The sequence below is a fragment of the Gavialis gangeticus genome, unplaced genomic scaffold (assembly GCF_001723915.1).
Source record: "Gavialis gangeticus isolate Ggan-Ray unplaced genomic scaffold, GavGan_comp1, whole genome shotgun sequence".
Classification (NCBI taxonomy): Eukaryota; Metazoa; Chordata; order Crocodylia; family Gavialidae; genus Gavialis; species Gavialis gangeticus.
The window spans coordinates 23919748-23938301 of NW_017729027.1; positions in this window are offsets into that span (position 1 = coordinate 23919748).

Sequence of the window (18554 nt, forward strand, 5' to 3'; positions counted from 1 at the left end):
GAAGAGAAGACACGCTTGCCATTAGGGGAGAGATGAAGCCCATCCCGCCCCAGCAATCCACCCTCCCAAAAACATGGGTCGTTGTCAAGGAACCCAAGGCCTGCCTGGCGGCACCAGCTGCGTAAGCGCCAGTTGACCTCGCCAATGCAGGCCTCATGCCTCCGTCCCTGCCCACTCACCTGAAGAAGAGAGGAAAACACCACCTGTGCCCCTGTCTCCTTCAGCCTGCCCCCCAGAGCCTCGAAGTCCCTCATAATGCAGTCAGGTTTGCCTCTTGCCGCGTCGTTCGTACCCACATGGACGAGAACCAAGGGGTACTGGTCTACAGCTTTGGTGTGATCACAATGGTATTAACATTACAATGGTGTGTTGCCAGAGTTAGCAGTTTCTGTTTCTGGGGTAAAATTATTCCAATTCAAAACCCAGGCAAAGCCTGCTTCACCATCAATCCTATTCTGGGGGCACTTAGTTGTAGAGGTGTAAATTTCAGTATTCTGAAAACAAACTAAAAAGCCTTTATTCAAAGAACAATACTGAACAGAGTGGACAAAGCATTAACAGCAAGTTAAGTTGGAGACTTAAAGGAAAAGAACGAAAGATTTTCTTCTTTTGACATTGACTTGGGTTAAGGGAGCACTGTTGATGGAATAAAAGTGTCTGTCTATGTGTACAGTGTGGTGGGCTAGCAGGGGGTGCTCCTGTACTGAACCACAGCCTCACTGTGCCTGACCAAAAATCAGTGCTTTGGGTGTCTCCCCTGGGGTGCCTACATCTGGCTAACCCCCTTCCTGGAGCATTACCCTGAAGTAATGCTGCTGCCACCTGGGCCTGGGTCTTGGTTAGGGCTCTGTGCACCCTCTAGACCTTGGGGGTGATTAATCCAGTGTGGTACTTCGGGGTGCTACCTTTTAGCCTGAAGCATTTACAAGTAGCCTCCTGTATGGGAGGAAAGTAAAACGCCACACCCCTTTTAACCAGCCAAGCAAAAGGGAGTTAAAAAGCTTTGTCTCAGCTCTCTCAAGCACAGACACAGTGAGGCTATAACATAGCTTTATTGATCAGAGAAGGAGAGGGTGAGGAAGAAGTACAAAACAATGGAAAATTGATAGAAAACCCACTTGATCAAATCGGAATGGACTTCCCTTTGGATATGTGTCTAGTTCACTGAGTCTTAAGTTACTGACTAAATTTCAGGGAAGTTACTTACATGTTCATCCAGAGACCTTGAGACTGATTGCTTGTTTCAGTGTCCCAAAATGTCTGACCCCTTCAAAATGGAGTGACCCCCTTTTAAAGTTTTTGTTACCTCATCACTAAGTTCTATCCTCAAACAGGGGCTACCCAATGAAGACCAATCTTTTTAACAGGTGTAAGCATTCTTGGGTAAGAAGTGTTAGGGTTACACAATCTTGGTTGGCGGGAAACACAAGACAAAAGGGCAAGTGATTTCCCCCTTCCCAATGGATCCCAGGTGAATACAGCATCCAGAGTTTGGAACAGAGGGAGCTGGGCAGACTCAGACCAGGGAGGCAGACAAAGAGGGTGATTTTTTCACATATACCTTAAGGTGTCTGATGTAAATTTAAATATTAAATGTGTAACTTGATAAGTTAGATTTGTTAGTAAACATAATTTATAAAAAACATTTACCAAAAAAGAGAATAGACCATGAATGAAATGGTGATAGATCATGAATGAAATGTTATTAAGTTTCTAGGGACTGCACATATAGTATTGCACAATATACATAGGACAAAGATTAATTTTAAGAACACAAGAATTGGCATTTACTGGGTCAGACAATAGGTCCATCTTGCCCTACATCCTGGGTCACACAGTGGCTGGGTGTGGATGCTGAAAGGGAGAGTGAACTGGGTATGCCCAGGAAGGTTTCTGTAGTTTCTCTGTCATTTGCAGCCCCTAACATTTAAGCTCTAGTAATTTCTAATTCAGAAGCTGTTTCCTTAATTCCCATACAAAAACTTGCTGACACTGAAACAGAACAAAACAAAACTTGTCTTTATTCATTAAAGATGAACCTTTTAAAGCAGCCAGCTGTCCATGCCAATTATTTCCTAAGGTATAAAAGATACCGCACTAAAGCCCTGGAATGAATCTTGCAAAGTGATGCATGGGGAGCTGTGTGCTACATGCAGTGTCTGGGCTCGACTAGCTCTGGATGCTGGATCCAGGGCTGGTCTAGATTGCGTTCATAGATTGACCCTGTTAACTGAAAGAGTGATGCATGTGGTATCTGGTGCCCCCCCTTAGACTGGCCCTATGCCCCTCAACCAGCCTCTGTGGCTATGTTTGATACTCTTGTCATAAGAGGGTAATTTTTTAAAAATATAAATAAGTCTTTCAATTCTCAGAAGGGTTTAAATGATTTTTTTTGGCCTTGTTAGGTATTTTTCAGCAAAGCAGTTTTCTTTTGGAAAATGCCAGTGCTTCAAAATCAAATTGTAGGTCCAGGATAGAGTTCTTAGTCCAATGAAGAACAGCCGGTATCCCACTGGTTAGAGCACTAGCCTATTCTTTAAGCTTTGGAGAAAGAACTTGATACTGAATTGTCTACCTTCTCTGTTAAAAAAACTCAGGTCTTAGTTTAATTCTGCTATATGATTAAAAACAAATGTAAGCATTTTTTTTTCATTAAATGATATTCTTGTTTTCCAAACATCTGCAATTCTTATTAAAGACACATTACATACAAAATTACACAACTGAAAGTCAGGAATTAAAACGTACATTTTCCTTTTGTTTCTGGGAAGTCATTCTGGCATCACAAGAGAGGATTAGAACAAGTAGGGCTGATTCTTTTCTAATTTCATATGCAGTCTAGATAGATATCTCAATTCCCCTAAAATAAAGTATTGTTTAAATATACCCATATGAATGTGAAAGTGAATCAAGTCTAGTATCTTAGAAGTAAATTTATAAGCGATTCTCCTACACAACTTTCTGTTTGTCTCAGAATTTGGAAAATACTTCCCAATTTTTTTCAACACATTTCTAATTTTAAAAAGCTTTGATATTTATTTGTACAAGCATACTTTATAGAAGAAGAAGTGACGTCAGGTGACTATCCATTAGGCCATCAGCACCTCTCAAACCATTTAATGAAGAATAATTGCTAGAAGACAGTATTGGCTCATGGAAATTAAAAGTTTTCTTTAGGTGTAAATTATTTAGCCCTTAGGTCAAGAGTTTATAGAATCAGTGGGTCACCAGACTGACTTGTGTCCCTAATTAAATACTGAAAAGCATCATAGCATCCTGGTTGGAAGGAGGTCTAAGGCTACAAATGTCCATGAGGGGCAATTTTCAAAGTAATTTAGACCAAGTATAGAACAGATGAATATATCATAAAAGTTACGTGTGTTTAGAATTGTTCAGATTATTTCATTCTAATCTACATTTCTAATTCTCCTTGCTTCTATTGAAATTGTCTGTCAATATTTTATGTCACAGGAGAGAGGTTTTCAGAGAAAATTTTCTTGCAGTTAGAAGGACCAAACTGAGGATTAGGTTTGGTTGAATACTCAGCACTGCAGGTGAGATTGCACTTTACAATTAGTCCATGTTAAGAGCAGTTAAAACTTGAATGTTCACACATTAGAGCTTGTTAACAAGTGCTAAATGCCCTGTAGGCATCTTGAAGTTATGCCACTTCAAGTGAAGTTACATGTTACACTTAGACTGTACTAAATCTGTAGTATGTAAGCAATGTTAAAATTAAAATGTGCTGTGAACCATCCCACATTAAGTTTTATTAATGCTTCTTACCTGTATATCTGTGATTTGCCAATCTCTAGTGGCTGATGAGCAGGAGAATGGCTGAGAGTCAGGACATCTGGGCTCTACCCCTGCTTTGGGTGGGGTTGCGGACAGCGGCAGGAAAAGGTGAAGAACTGCTGGCAGCTGCAGGCCCTGTGGTGGCTGGGTCCAGGTGTGTAGGAGTGGCACAGGCTGCAGGGAGCCTGGGAATAGGCAGGGAGGGTGAACCCCCACCCCCACCCCCGGCTCTCAGGCTGATCATGGAAGCAGAGTGGTAGAGGGGCCAATCAGGAGCTGAGGGGGAGATCCAGAGGTGGGGATCATCTAGCGTATCCTATAGCTAAAGAGCCAGTGAGTGGCACAGGCATAGAGTAGAAATGAGCAGAATTGTAGGTTTCAGCCGCACTCCTGGTATCCTCTATGTGTAAGTCTGAACAGTTCACATTGGAGAAGTTATTGGCCTCTTAATGTGCTACATGTTATTAGTGGACACATCTACAAGAGATGTTTACTGCAGAGTAGTCTAATTAGCTCCACAATAAATGTCTTAATGTCCACATGTGTGGCCCTATTAGTCTGCAGGAAACTAATATGCTCTGCAGTAGGTTAGTATTTGTAAATACAAGTAGTATCCTGCTGCAGAGTTTTTTTCATGCGCAGCAACACATGTGTAGATTGTGACCCAGTTGGCTAGTGCATGAGGATGCTTCTGTGTGGGGGCTGCCTGCCCCAGTCAGCCCCTCTGCAGCACATTGAGTCAAGTCGGAGCAGCCCCACACTGGCAGACTGACCCTTGGGGTTCCCTGCCAGCCAGGGCTTCTCTGACCTGGCTCTATGTGCTGTGGTCCTGGGTGCATGTGTATACGCAGTCCCCTGAACATGCTCAGCTGACTACACACTGGGTAGTCAGAAACTTGATTACATTTATGTGTCCATTGTGGATGTAAATGAGCTTTCAAGTCCTGAAAATTAATGCGGTCAGTAACACATGACTAGCAAGAGGCAAAAACCGGTCCCCCTATATTTTAGCCCCAGTAGCTGAATGATATGGGAACTTGCTTAAGAAACAGAAGACATTTTACTCACTCCCCTTCAGAAGGTTTAACCCAGTGTCTTCTGATATCTCAGCACAGTTCTTTAACCATCCCACAATTTTGGCATTATGAACACTCCTCTTCAGCACTCCTTTTTCAAGTTGGTTCCCTCGGGCAGCCAAGAGAGGGAGATTTGGAGGCCTGAGAAAAGACAGCTAATGTGGGGCTCAGTGATAGAATGTAGATAATACCCTGTCACAAGAAGTTTACAAGTATAAGGTTATGAAGCACACAAATATTCTTGTGAGAGGGGCCATATCTATGCCTAGATAGAAATAGACAGCACATTACACATATACAGTTCTACATGAGCAATTTTGCCTTTTGCTAATTTTGTATCTTTGTTGTCTTTATTGAAAATCTGACCTAATATATTGAATCAATGAATCCAAATATACTAAATCCTTGTATTTTATTTCTACCTCCAAATTAATTAACTAATAAGTCTTATAAATAATGCAGTTAACATGTTTCTAACAGGTTTTTCCTTTCTTTTTAAATGTGATGTAAAATTAATCATTATTTATATGTATGTAACAACAATAGTTCCTTTCATTGCCTTTCATTTGATGTTCTCGGTCACTTATTAACATCAATTAATTAAACTTAAAATTATCCCTATGGGCTAAATTAGGGATATGCAAGTTTCACTTCACTTGCTACTGAAGCATAGCCAAATATAGCAGCTTTTACCTGCACAGCAAGAACACAAGAATGCCATATTCTCTCATACAGAAATGTTAACTGCAATCAAGTAACTTGATGTAGAAGTTGACTCAGTGAGTCTACTGTGAGATAGGCAGTGAGCCACTCTAACATCATTGTGGCTGCCTATACACATGCTTGTTGGCATTCTAATTAGGACACATTGGAGCAGACTCAAATCAAGTCTGCTCCATGTTCTAATTATAATGCTCCAGAATTGCCACAGCGTACTAAGCCTCCACACATTTTAAAATGGTCATGGGATGCTTTATCTAAACCTTACTGAATAAGGTTTAGATAAAAATGTCCCACAGTCATTTTTAGATGTGTCTGGTCCTATTACATGTGATGATGAGATGTTTTAATTAGAATGGCTGTCTGGAAGCCACTCTAATTAAAACAACCTCCCCCCACTCCTGAGAACTTGTATAGGCAGGCTGTAAGAGCAGTTGGACAGCTCCAGATACCTTAGCAAAAGTAAAAGCTGATCATGTGATCTCAGGCTTTTTCAGGTATTCTATCCAAAATGCAGTAGCTGCTGAACCATAACCTATAAATATTCTGCTTATGTCACTACTGAATCTGACATCTGAACCTTTTTGATTCATGACTTCCTGAAGGAACTATATTCTGAGTATTCTACTAGGCAATTCCTGCCTAAATTTTAAATCAAATAAGATAGTACATGAGGCCTTTATCCTGATCTTTGAGATTTGGTTGAAATATTAGGCACTACATTTGTGCTTTTACTCAATGAAACACTTCAACAAAGTATTAAACTTAAACCATAAAGGTTTATCCCTCTATGTAAATACTTGGAGATTAAAGATTAGTGGAGACATATATACAGTAACTGTTTTGTGGCTACAGACCTATATGTTGAACAGTAAATTGGCTATTTTAACCATCTTTTATAACGTAAGATCATTATATTATAGACAGCCTTTCACCATTTTTTGAACCTTTCTTGAAACCTAAGATGTGTGAACTGGAAACATTTTGACTTGGTTTTAAATTTTTTTCCCTTCAAGTTAGAGTAATATTTTTAAGGGCCTTTGTGTAAAAATGAAAAAAAAAAAGTTCTTAATTGAATTTTTGGAACTGAAATTGACTTTTTCGTTGTCAGTTTTCATATCTGTAATTTGGGGATTATGGACAAGTTCAACATTTCTAGAGCTTCATGAAGATGGAAACATTTGTACAACCATGCAAATTGTAAATCCTAAGGCAATTAATTTCTAGTGACCCCTCTTCTCAAACATGGTTTTCCACACTGCAAAGGAAAGAACAATAGCCAAACAGTACATGGAAAAGAAGTCAGGCTTTTGCATCCTTGTTCTCTTTCTTCCCTTACTCCTCCTGTTTATTGGCCCTGTTTAAATATGAGCGACAGAGGATAATCTCAGTCTTGCCTGGCCACAGTCTGGTGGTTAGCACAATAATGAGGGAAATATGAGATGTGGATGTAAAACCTTCTCAGGGTAAGGTGAGCCTAAAAATAATTCCCCCGCTTCTTGGACAAGGGATGTAACAGTAAGATTACTGGAAAATACAATCTGCTGATGTATGTGACTTTCTTTTATCCAAATATATGGATGCTTTTGTCAGAGTTCACATGCTTTCCCAAGTTGAAATGGATTCAAATAGAACACAAGTCGAGTTAAATGCTTTGGTGGCTGCATTGGATCACTTCTGAATAGATGCAACATGCCAAGTCCAGACATTGGGAACCATAGGCAACAATGAAAGGCACCCAAGAGACACATAAAATATCTAGGCCTCTTAACAGAATTTTTGCTGTTGCCAGGGACAAGGGCAGGGGCAGGGAGGGCAGTAAAGATGTAGACACACTTTGAAACCCCATCTCTATTTTTTGAAAGGCTTGAGGATGGGTCCTGTTTTATTTTAAAATGTGGCTATCAAAGGAGAAGGAAGGCATGGTGACAGGGCCTACATTTTATATAACAACTTGGAGGCTGGAACACTCACCTAGGAAGCAGAAGCACCATTTATTACAAAGTAAATTAATTTACTGTGCAGTTAGCTACAACATATAAATACAGGTAGTAAACTAACCATACAGTAGACACTGCATAGTAAAATGTGTAGCTGCTGGCTGGGAGCAAATTTGCTCCCAGTCAGCCTAGCCAGCAGGAGCCAGGGAGCTTTCTCTCCATGGTTCTGATGCTGCTCAGCTCCTCACAGGAGCTGGGAATGGATCAGGGCCAGGACTGGGGACCTCCCCACACAGAGCTGGTTGCTTTGGGGAGTGAGAGGGAGCTGGGAATCCAGCCCTCACCTGTTTCCTAGAGTAGCTAGCTCCGCACTGCATGTAGTTGGCTTGACTGGAGAGTGAGTAGGGGCTAGGAATCCAGCCCTGTTGCAGCCAGATCTACACAGTGGGGAATCCAGCTGATGGCTCTGGGGAGTGAGGGGAGGTGGAAATCCCCCTGCAGCATAGAGCTGGGTGCTCCAGGGGACATGGAAGGGCTATATTACCAGCCCCCACTTGATCCCTAGAGCAGCCAGCTCTACAGAGCACGGAGCCTGCTGGTCTAGGGGAGAAGCAAGAGATGGATTCCTAGCTCCTGCTTCCTCTGAAGAACAGGTGAGTGATGGCTAAAACATGATATTTAGAAATTTGCTTTCAGGAATAGGCTTGTAGGCAGAGTAGATTTGCATTAGAACAATGATTCAGGGGAATGGCAAGAATTAAGTGGTTTCTAAAAGCCTGTTTGTGACAAAGTTTCACAGCCTTCAAGGCAGACACTGTGTCTGAGGCCAATGGACAAATAGGCTGGAAAATTTGCACAGTGTTCTCTGAAAAATCTATAACAAAAGAGAGAATTGCTATGTTGACACCAGGTTATAGTGCACAGTTGCAAAGCCCCTGGGATATCCGGTTTTGGTGAAATGACTAAATTAGAAGGCCAGGCGTACCCAAATTAAGACACCAGTAAATGACCAAATTAAGATGTACACATTTGATGGGTTTTTTCATATAAAGGAATATGCTGACAGAACAGAATGTGAACAGTATAACAGCCACAGGGAGACCAATCAATGGTACCTAGAAATAGAGAGTCACCAGGAGAAAAAGATTAAAGGAGGTATTTCCGAGAAGTAAAAGGTCTCTGAGGGGGGAATCTGAGGCCACCATGGACAGAGGGTGCACCACCAGCCTGTCTCATGCCACCCCATGGGGGGGGGCTCTCAGTCCTTGACCTCCAAGACTGCTTGCATTCAAGAAAGAACCATAGGGTGAAGCACACATACTGGTACCTTCTACCTGTGAACCCTGGAACTGGTAGATGTACAACTGGTGGTGGGGGATGTTTATCTTGTTTGCTTTGCCTGTGTTAGACTTATCTACCATCACTGTGTATCAATAAAATATGGCTATTATCAAATGGAAGAAGTCATGGTCAGTCTCAGGGTTTGGGTCTGCCCAAAATAAGGTATCTGGGTCATAAATCTAGTGCCAACAGTGAGTGCTGGATTCTCAGCCCCTGCCTCCACCCCAGATCAGCCAGCTCCATGCCAAGCAGCGCACATGCTGATGAGCCCTGTGCCCTCCAGCTTGGCAGAAGGCTTACCCTACACCCATGCCTGGAAAAGGGTTTTTTGGGAATTGTGTTTCTGGATGTGCATGTGGCCAGGAGAGCTCTTCCCCCTGCAGGGGCTGCTCTCTCCTGGTCCCATACACATCAGGACCCTTCCCAATGTGCATGTGGCCAGGAGACATCTGCTGCTGCAGCTGGCAGAGCTCACCTGGCCCCATAGCCACCGGGACCACCTTGTGCCCCTTGCTAGCTCTGGATTAGCATGGAGCTCCCTTGGCTACTGCAGTGAGGTAGAGTGGGGTGGGAGCAAATATATTCCCAAGAGGCAACACGTGTAGATGTGCTTCCCTATAGGCTTACTACAAAGTATTTTTACTGTGAAGTAAGCCTACTTCAAATTAATAGCACATGTAGATGTGCCCTCAGAGTACAAGGATTCGGGGTGGGGGGGGATTAACTCTTTTCAACATTCCCTATTGGCTAGTTGGGCTCCACGTGTGGCAATGAGCAACTGGGCTGCATGTTGTGGGGGACTGGGGAGGGAAAGCTCCTGTAGCATGAAGCCCCTCATGTCTGTGGCCCCTGACTGCCCAGAATTGGAACAGCCCTGCTATAAATTTTTTGAATACCCTGAAATCCCACTATCTCATGAAGCTAAGCATAGACAAATCTAAAGCAACTTGTTGAAGATCATCTTTGTAGGTGATCTTGTGGCCATCTACATTGTTTACCAGGGTGCCCACCTGTGTGACTAGAAACAATGGCCACAAACTGACAGCGAGCAAATTTAGGCTGGACATCAGGAAAAAATTCTTTACAGTGAGGGTTGCCAAAATATGGAATGAACTTCCAAGGGAGGTAGTGCTGTCCCCTTCCTTGAAGGTATTTAGATGGAGATTGGACAAACACCTGGCTGGGGTTATCTGACTCCAGCACTCTTTCCTGCCCAGGGCAGGGGGTCTGACTCAATGATCTAATAGGTTCCTTCCAACCCTAAAATCTATGAAATCTATATGCTTTGGCACCTAAATTCCCATATGGTCCTGATCTGGTAGTTATTCTTAAAGTATAGCTAAGTCTGTGGTAGAAGGACTCAATAGCCTGGTGATTATAGCACTTCTAGGAAGTGGGAAGTAGTGTATAGGACATCCTTAGCCTGAAAGTGTGAGAGCTCACATCTTCCATTTCTAGGGAAGAGATTTAAACAACAAACTATAGGCTAGTCTGGCCTAAGGGCACCCCCTAAGGGCATCCTCCACACTTCCTGTTGTATCTTGAACAATGAATGGTAAAGAATGTAAGAAATGGAAGTGGAGACTGGGCTAGAAGTATAGTAAGCAAGAAGAGACCCACTGTGCAGTTCTGTGACGTGAAATCTCTTCTGGGAGGAAAGGAGCCAATCTTTAGTTCTAGTCTAGGGAGCTAAGGCTGTCCAGGTTTTTACATTAATCTTTGGATAAAATGCGTAAAAAGCATTGGGAACAGAGGCTGGAAACGAGGACTCTCATCCTCCCTACACTCCCTGTTCTGCTCTTTTCCCTCTCTGTTTTGACATTGCTCAGAAGAAGTTGATATTGGCATTATTTCTGTCTCATTATTACTGTCTATCATTTATACTCTGTCAGTGCCAGGATTGGACCCCATGTACTAGGTGATACAGAATTCGAGAAGAAATGATGGACATGGCCCCAAAGTGTTTACAATTTTAAAAGACTTGGTATAAATAGTAGATGATGCAAACATGCAAAGCATGGTAGGGTGAAATTAGGTAACAAAATAATAAGATATAAAGAACTTTTGGCCATTGAACAACTCTATCTCATTCTTTATCTTCTTTATCACTAATCATTTTCTTCTACCTCAGAATTTACCCTTAATCTTGTTTCCTACTAAGATAGCTTCTAGATCATAAAAACAAAGAAAAGTAAGGCTGAAAGGACCTTGAGAGATCATCGATTAAAGGATGCTCAAGGCAGAATTCTCCTCGTCTAAACCACGCCAGACTAAACCACAGTTAAAAATATTCCAATTCAGATTCCAAAACTTGTTTAGATAATGTCCCAAATGCTTACCCACCCTTATAGACTGAATGTTCTTCCTTATATACACTGGTTCTAACAGATGACATATTCTCACCTTTTCATGATCACATTTCCCTTTTTCTTTTCAGATATCTGGGAATATGGTTGGGGAAAGGAGGAGGACACTCTTTCTTGTAGTATTTTCTGCTCTTGATGTAGTCATGTTGTCTGTCTCACTGACAACCTGCCAGTTTTTTTAATAAGCCATATTTTCACAGGCCAGTGTGGTTCCTGACAACTCTCTTTTACAATACCATAGCTCACTTCAAAAATGGAATGAATGGAAGAAATGGCTAAATGGGTGCAAGAATGAAGAAGGAACTAGATATGGCAGGCTACTGGGGACTATCAACGCAAGAGGGGCTAACTTAATTTTGCATCAGGGAGGTTTATAGTTTTAGTTCTCCAATGAATGTAAATCCACATTCTCTTTTATACCTAGAATTTGCAGTGCCTGGACAGGATATGGAGTAGATTGTTTATTTATCAGTGAATGTTTCAAAATTGCATTTTGCTAATAATTTCTTTTATGGGGATATCAAAAGACATTGGAGGAATGGCTTAAATCTTTTGATCATACATTCTGCATACGTTTTACATTTGGAATGAACACCATAAGGAATATCACAGAATCAGAATGAAAGATTTCCAGCAAGGAAGTGTATATATTTATGTATGCACATATATTATGTATGTGCTTTCTATATTTATTTTTGTTAGTCTATGGTCAGATTCACATTACTGAAATCAGTGAAACTGACAGCTCTAACAGAAAAATAAGATGTACAGCTCTGGAAGTGTTTTTTGCTTTTTATCCTTGAACAGTCTTGGAGAAGTTCTGCAGAAATAAGTTCTCTTCATTTCTTTCTTTGCAGTGTTTACCTTTTCCCATGCACTATTTTTGTATAGCTAAATATAATAAAAGGTTAATTTGGTGAAAAAAATCTCAACAAGCATTAAAATCAATACACTTTTAGATGAAAAACTCAAGCATGCTGAGTGGTTTACTTCCAGCTAGTATGGTAGTCTGGAACAGAAATTATTATTTCCTATTACACAACATACTCTTGTGGATAAAAATACAATGAAACTAAGTAACTGATAAAAATGTGAATGTGAATAAAAACGTTAATAGACCAATACATAAATTAAGGTGGTCTGAAAAATTAAGTATCCCAGAACAAATTGATTGGCTCAGGAATGCCATTTTGGGATTTTGATCTTATAGAAGCTAGGATATAGACCCACCCAGAGATGAATCTTGGAATGCTGAGTGTTACAGATGCTTAACTGGTTCCAGGAATGTAATCCAGAGCCTTGAGCTAAGCACTTAGGTTCTTATTATAGTACAAGGTTAGAATCTGAGAACTCAGAATGGAATTCACAACAAATAGCCTATTGAACATTTAGGAGCTTCCTCTAGCCAATAAGAAATACATAGTGAGTCTACACAAGATGCTTTACTGCACAGTAGAGCAAATCACTGCATAGTAAGTGTTACTGTCTCCATGTGCAGATGCTTACTGCTCAGTAAATCGCTCTACTCGAGAGTTATTTGGCTACCTGCAAATACAAGTAATGAATTAACTCCTGAGTAGTTACGGTGCAGTAATGCACATGTAGATCCTGACTGAGAGCAAATTTTCTCTTATCAGCTCCACCAACAAGGGGCCACCCTGAGCCCATCCTTAAAGGCAATGGGGTTGGGAGCTTCTCCAACTCCTCAGCTGAGGCAGCTTTTGCCTGCCCCAGCTCCAGGACCTTAAATGTCTGCGGAGCTGCTGGGGTCCTGGGCCACCTGCAGCCAGTGTCTGGCCACTATGTGTCCCACAGCAGAGGCCTCATGCCAGCGACAGCAACCTGCCCAAATCCAGCCCTAGTTCCTGACACCACATACCTGCCAGGCCAACACCATCATGCTGTGCTGGGTGCCCCAGGCTACCCTCAGCAGCCTGACTGCACCCGACTGCTGGTGCCCAGCACAGCATTAATGCACACCTGCCTGTCCCTTGCCACTGCACAAACCTACTCAGGCCTGCCAACACCTGTAATGTCGTGCAAAGGCCCAATGAGCCATTGAGAGAGCCATGCTGGCATCCTCCCTAAAGCCACATGCCACCTCCTAGGGCTGCAACTGGTACCAGGAGGAGACCGCACTCCTTGTTGTGCTATGGGGCAAGGCTGAGGTCCTCAGCCAGTTTGCACAGATGCTCCAATGCACACATCTATGAGGAGCTATCAGGCCTCATGCAGGAGTACAGCCGTGACCTGCTGGCACATCAATGCTGCATAAAGGTCAAGTCCTTGCGGGCATGGAGGGTCACTGTTACTAAGCATAACCACTGGTCAGAAGCTGTGTGCAAGTCCATGCCCTTTATCCAGCATCTGTGTGACATCCTTGCACTCCAGGACCCAGCCAGAGTCATGCTGTGCACTTGAACACTGACAGCTTGCCCAAGCCTCCATTGTGGCCTGGCACCTATGGTGATGCGTCACTGGGGGGAGCCTCTCAGACCACCAGGAGTTCATCCCACCATGCTCCCCACCTCTGGCCTTGTCAAGCAGAACTGGGAGTATGGGCCAGTGCTTGCACCACCAGCTCTGGGGATACAGCCCTGCCCAGGAGGTCAGGTGGGCCATGGTACCACTGTCTCTTGGCAGTTCCAGCTCCTCCCCAGGGGGGGCTTCTGTCCAGATAGCTGGACACCATTCCTCTGCACCCCAGGACACTGCCAAGAATCACACATCCTTTTGGCTATGGGAACCGACTTGGGCTGCTGGGAACACCGTCCTTGCCCATCTGGTAAGCCCTGCACTATGGGGAAGGCCTCTTCCCTGCCCTTGCCCCTGGCATTGCCCCTGCTTCCTGCCTGTCCCAGCTGTGCTCCCTTGCCCTGGGTTTCTCTGTAACAGCACACAGGGAGGCAGGAGGGAGTGGAAAACTTTATTGAGCAGCCTGTGCCCCTGCAGCTAGGCAGGAATGAGCCTCTCATACACAGAGGGTTTCATTAATTCTGGAAGCAATATTGTCCTCAGCTGTGGGGGTAGAGATGTGTATCACAGGCACAGGTAGCCCTCCAGGTGGTATTGGAGGAGGTTGTGGGGCAGCACAGGCCTGCCCTCCACACTATCAAAACCCAAGCTCCCATGCCAGGTTCACAGGTGCACCATGGTGATCAGAAAAATCAGGGCACAGTGGGTTGGGCACCCCTCAATTCATGCAAACAGTTCCTTGTGGTACCCCCAGGAAACTCTCAACAGGGGTATGCTTAGGGCACAGCCAGTGCAGGGTGGGGCTCGCCCCAGGGCACCTCTCTGGAGGGTTCCCATGGGAAGAAGGTGGGGGTGCCACCAGCTCCACAGCTCTGTTGGCTGGCCTTGTCCTGCATGCCCAGGCGCCATGGACTTGGTGGCAGCACAGTAAACAGGCTGGTCTGCAGGAGAAGAAGGGTCGGGGAATGGTTCTTGAGCCATGGCAGTAGGTCATCTAGAATGACTACAGTCCCTGCTCATCATCCCTGGTGGTTTGGATGATATACAGCCAACAGTCCTGGCTGGCTGGGGAGGCCCACAGGTGGTGGGGCCGGAGGCCCAGGAGTTTGTGGACAGCACCAGTAGTGGTATCCAGGTGCCCACTGTCAGCATCCCTGCTTGGATCTGGGCAGCAGCACTGGGTCTGGGCAGTAGCAGCACAGCAGGAGGGGATCTATGATGGTACGATGAGCCTAGCCAGGAGGCTGTGCCATGCAGGAGGGCCACCAGGGCCAAGACTGACCTGGGCCAAACAGTGGTCACTGCAGATTAGCAGCACAGAGAGCAGGCTGGTGAGCAGGAGTCTGGGGCAGTGGACGGCACTCCCGGGGCCTGTGAGTAGAACAGTCATTGTGTGGTGGCTCCGGTTACAGAGCTGCAGTGTGCTGGCTCCATGCTTTGCAGGTTGCTCCTGGCTAGGAAGGCAGGTGGCCAGGGAGCAGCATGTGGGGCTGCCTTTTAAAGATGACTGCCAGCCAAAGACAGCTGCAGCCAGACCCTCTAGCTCCCTTTGGCTGCTGCAGGGACTGCTGCAGGGCCGGAGAGGGCTGGAGAAGACTGCTGCTAAGAGCAGAAAATCTGCTACTAAATCCCCACACCAACACATGTAGATACCTGCCCAGGGTGGGTTTACTCCAGAATCAATTACTCTGGAATAAACCCATCCATGAGCATTTGTACCTGTAGACACACCCACTGATAGCAGTATTGTGCTTAAAACCTGTGGAATTGGACCTAATTCTAAGATACAGGAACATGCCTCTGTCAGACTAGGATTAAAAAAAATAGCATGAAAAGATGAAGAATAAGGCAACATATTCTATGCCAAAAAGACTAATTATTTTATTTGTTAGTTAATTGTTCTGAGGCTGTTGTACTAATTTCTCAATCATAATTAATGGCATAGCTTGGTGGAATAAAAATTAAGAAGGGTGATTTTCTAAGAGAATTTTACTCTTTTAAAGAAATAACTATTTAGGTCCTCATCCAAAGTTCATTACAGTTGGTGAAAATCATTCCACTAATGGCAACAGGCTTTGGAGCAGTTTCTTATCATACTCTCATTTGCCTAATATCCCCCCATGAAAGAAGTAAGATTTAGTGTCACCCATTCTAAAAATTAATCCCAGATCCACAAGAGGTTCTTAAATTGAACCTAATCTCAATTTAGCACAAATTTAAGATAAATTCCTCAAAACTTCTGTTCAGTGTTTGCCTAACCCTGGGGTATTGAAGTCTAATGGTAGTTAGGTTTCTGTCAGTAAAGTTTCTTGGGCACCTAAGGCCCTGCCTTTGTACAGACCCAGAAACAACTTGATCTTGGCATGGCTGATTAGTTTGGATTCTCTCCCATATTAAAAAAAAATGGTTTAAATAAAGCCATTCTTCTGCTAACCTTTTTTAAAAAAATAATCTCTGTTTAATATTTATTGTACAATGGATAAAATTCTCTGGGAACATGGATTGGAACCCAGGACTTCAAGATCATTAACTAGTGCTAAGTGTCCTTTAGACATCTTAAAGTTATGCCATTTGAGGTGAGGATTTTCTTCAAGCTGTGCCAAGCAACTCAATTTAGTTTAACTTCTAAATGTTCCATGGAGATCAAAACAACCAATAGGTAGTCCTCTATTGTCCCAGAAGGCACCACTCCCAGGTGGATTAGCTATCTTCTTGGACTCTGATGCTTCCATAATGATAGGATGGACAGCAGAGCAGTGGCTGGTGAGTGAGGAAAGGTTGGGAGCAGGGGGAGTGGGGAGGGGAGATCCTGGGCTGAAGTGGGCCCAGCAGGACACACACATGCACACACCCTTCCAGCACATGTACATAAATCCCATCTCCAGGTTTGCCTTTGGCTGCCATCACTGCCAAGCAGCACAGGATAGCCAGGATACAGGGGGCAACAGCAGTGGTGTGGTGGGGTGGTGGGAGAAGCTGTCCCTGGGGTCATATAGAGGAGTCTCCCACTGCTGTTCCCATTCCCAGCAGTGCTCCTCAGAGGCAATGGCAATCAAAGGCATGTCACCTGGGGATGGGGTGGGAGGGGGAGGGGGCACATTCTGGGGAGGTGTGTGTGACTAAACTTATTCCCAAATAAGCAGGTACTTTCACGATGGGTGACTCCCCAATACCAGGGAAGTCCTGACTGCACAGTTCAAAGGGCATATTCACATGGGATTACACTTAAGTATGGAACAATTTCAGTGTGGTATCAAATAAAAGTAATTAAAAATATTATATTAACATATGTAAGAAACCCTCAAAAGAGGGATGGAGTCTCTACACTTCCATTTGAGAATGTTAACCATTAGTTCACTAGCTTATTCTTATTCTTGATCTCTAGTACAGTAACTCTTTCAGTGTTTCATGAACAAAAAATTATAATGAAAACCCTTAACAGATCTTGAGAACAGTCAAAATAGTCCATAGCTGGATGGTTAAGCTCTTCTGTTTGGAAGAGAGAGCTGTGAATTTGAATATCAGGGGTGAATGTTCTAACCACTAAAATTTTATAACGTGGTGGGGACATATGGAAGGAGATCACCTTGTGCCATAATGTTTTAGAAGGAAGGAGGGCCTTTGCTATGTTTCTGGAAGGTGCCTAGTTTGAAGAAAAGAGAAGATCTTGGGGAAGTAAGAACCTATGTTTCAAGAAGGGAGGGATTTAAAGCATGTCGCTGTTTCTGAGACTTATTTTTACTACTCAATTATGTCGCCTTTCTGAACCACATTTTGGGGAAGCTATTTTTCTCTATGGATTATATAGGGAACCAATAGCCAGATTCTGTTCTGCCTACCAGATCCATAAGTGGACTTAAAGGCCTAAGAGTAATTCTATTCTCCTCTGTTCAAGGTCTTGAAAATCTATTAATGGCATCTACTTTGTTAACAGATCATCATTTTACCATGAGGAATGAATCACAATAGAAGCAGTGGGGAGGAGGTGAAACCACCTACCTTTTTCATGTAATACATGCAACTGAATCTGTCCTGACAAGGCTGTTGAAACTTGTAGCATCTATGGACCTTTGTGGCTCTAGGCCTCACTCTTAGGAATGCATGAATACATACTGTTTTCTTTGATAAATGTTGATTAGAAAATTCTTAGTAAGGCATTTTAAAACTTCATAAACTATTAGAATAATATTAGGCCAACAAGGGACCAAGTCATGAATTCCTCAAATACCCCAAACTTCTTATAACAGGAGATTTAAATGCAAATAAAGTAAGAATTTGGCCCAAAATATAACGTGGATTTGAAAGACATTTAGGGTTGGATCTTATTTCACTTTATCCACCCAGGTTCATTTTTTCATTTGGGGTACTTACATACATTTTGCAAACTGTAACTTCTGATACAGTTAGCGAATATTGTGGCAGGCATTACTGGTTGCTTGGTTGACTGGCTGTCATCTTGTATTTGTATTTCAAATTTTTCTTGGTATTCCTAATTTCCAACTTATTTTTAGCTATAATCGCAGTGGATGTTACTTTTACTGTGTCACTTGGTCCTGGTTTAAACATATTAAAGAATTTTTTGGCTCAAGAAAAAATTTGGACCTTTGCAATGACCCTTACTTTCTTCAGCCTATGTAATGAAGAATTGAGAATAGAGTTTAAAAACATTAAGCCTACATATACTTCACATACACATGCATGCATACACACGTATACCTAACTATGTATGAATTTGCAAAGAAAAATAAATAATATTTTACAAACACCCGTCCCATATAACAGATCTTGGAAAAGTTTCAAATTATGAAAACTTTGTGAACTATAAAATTAGTTAGAAAATA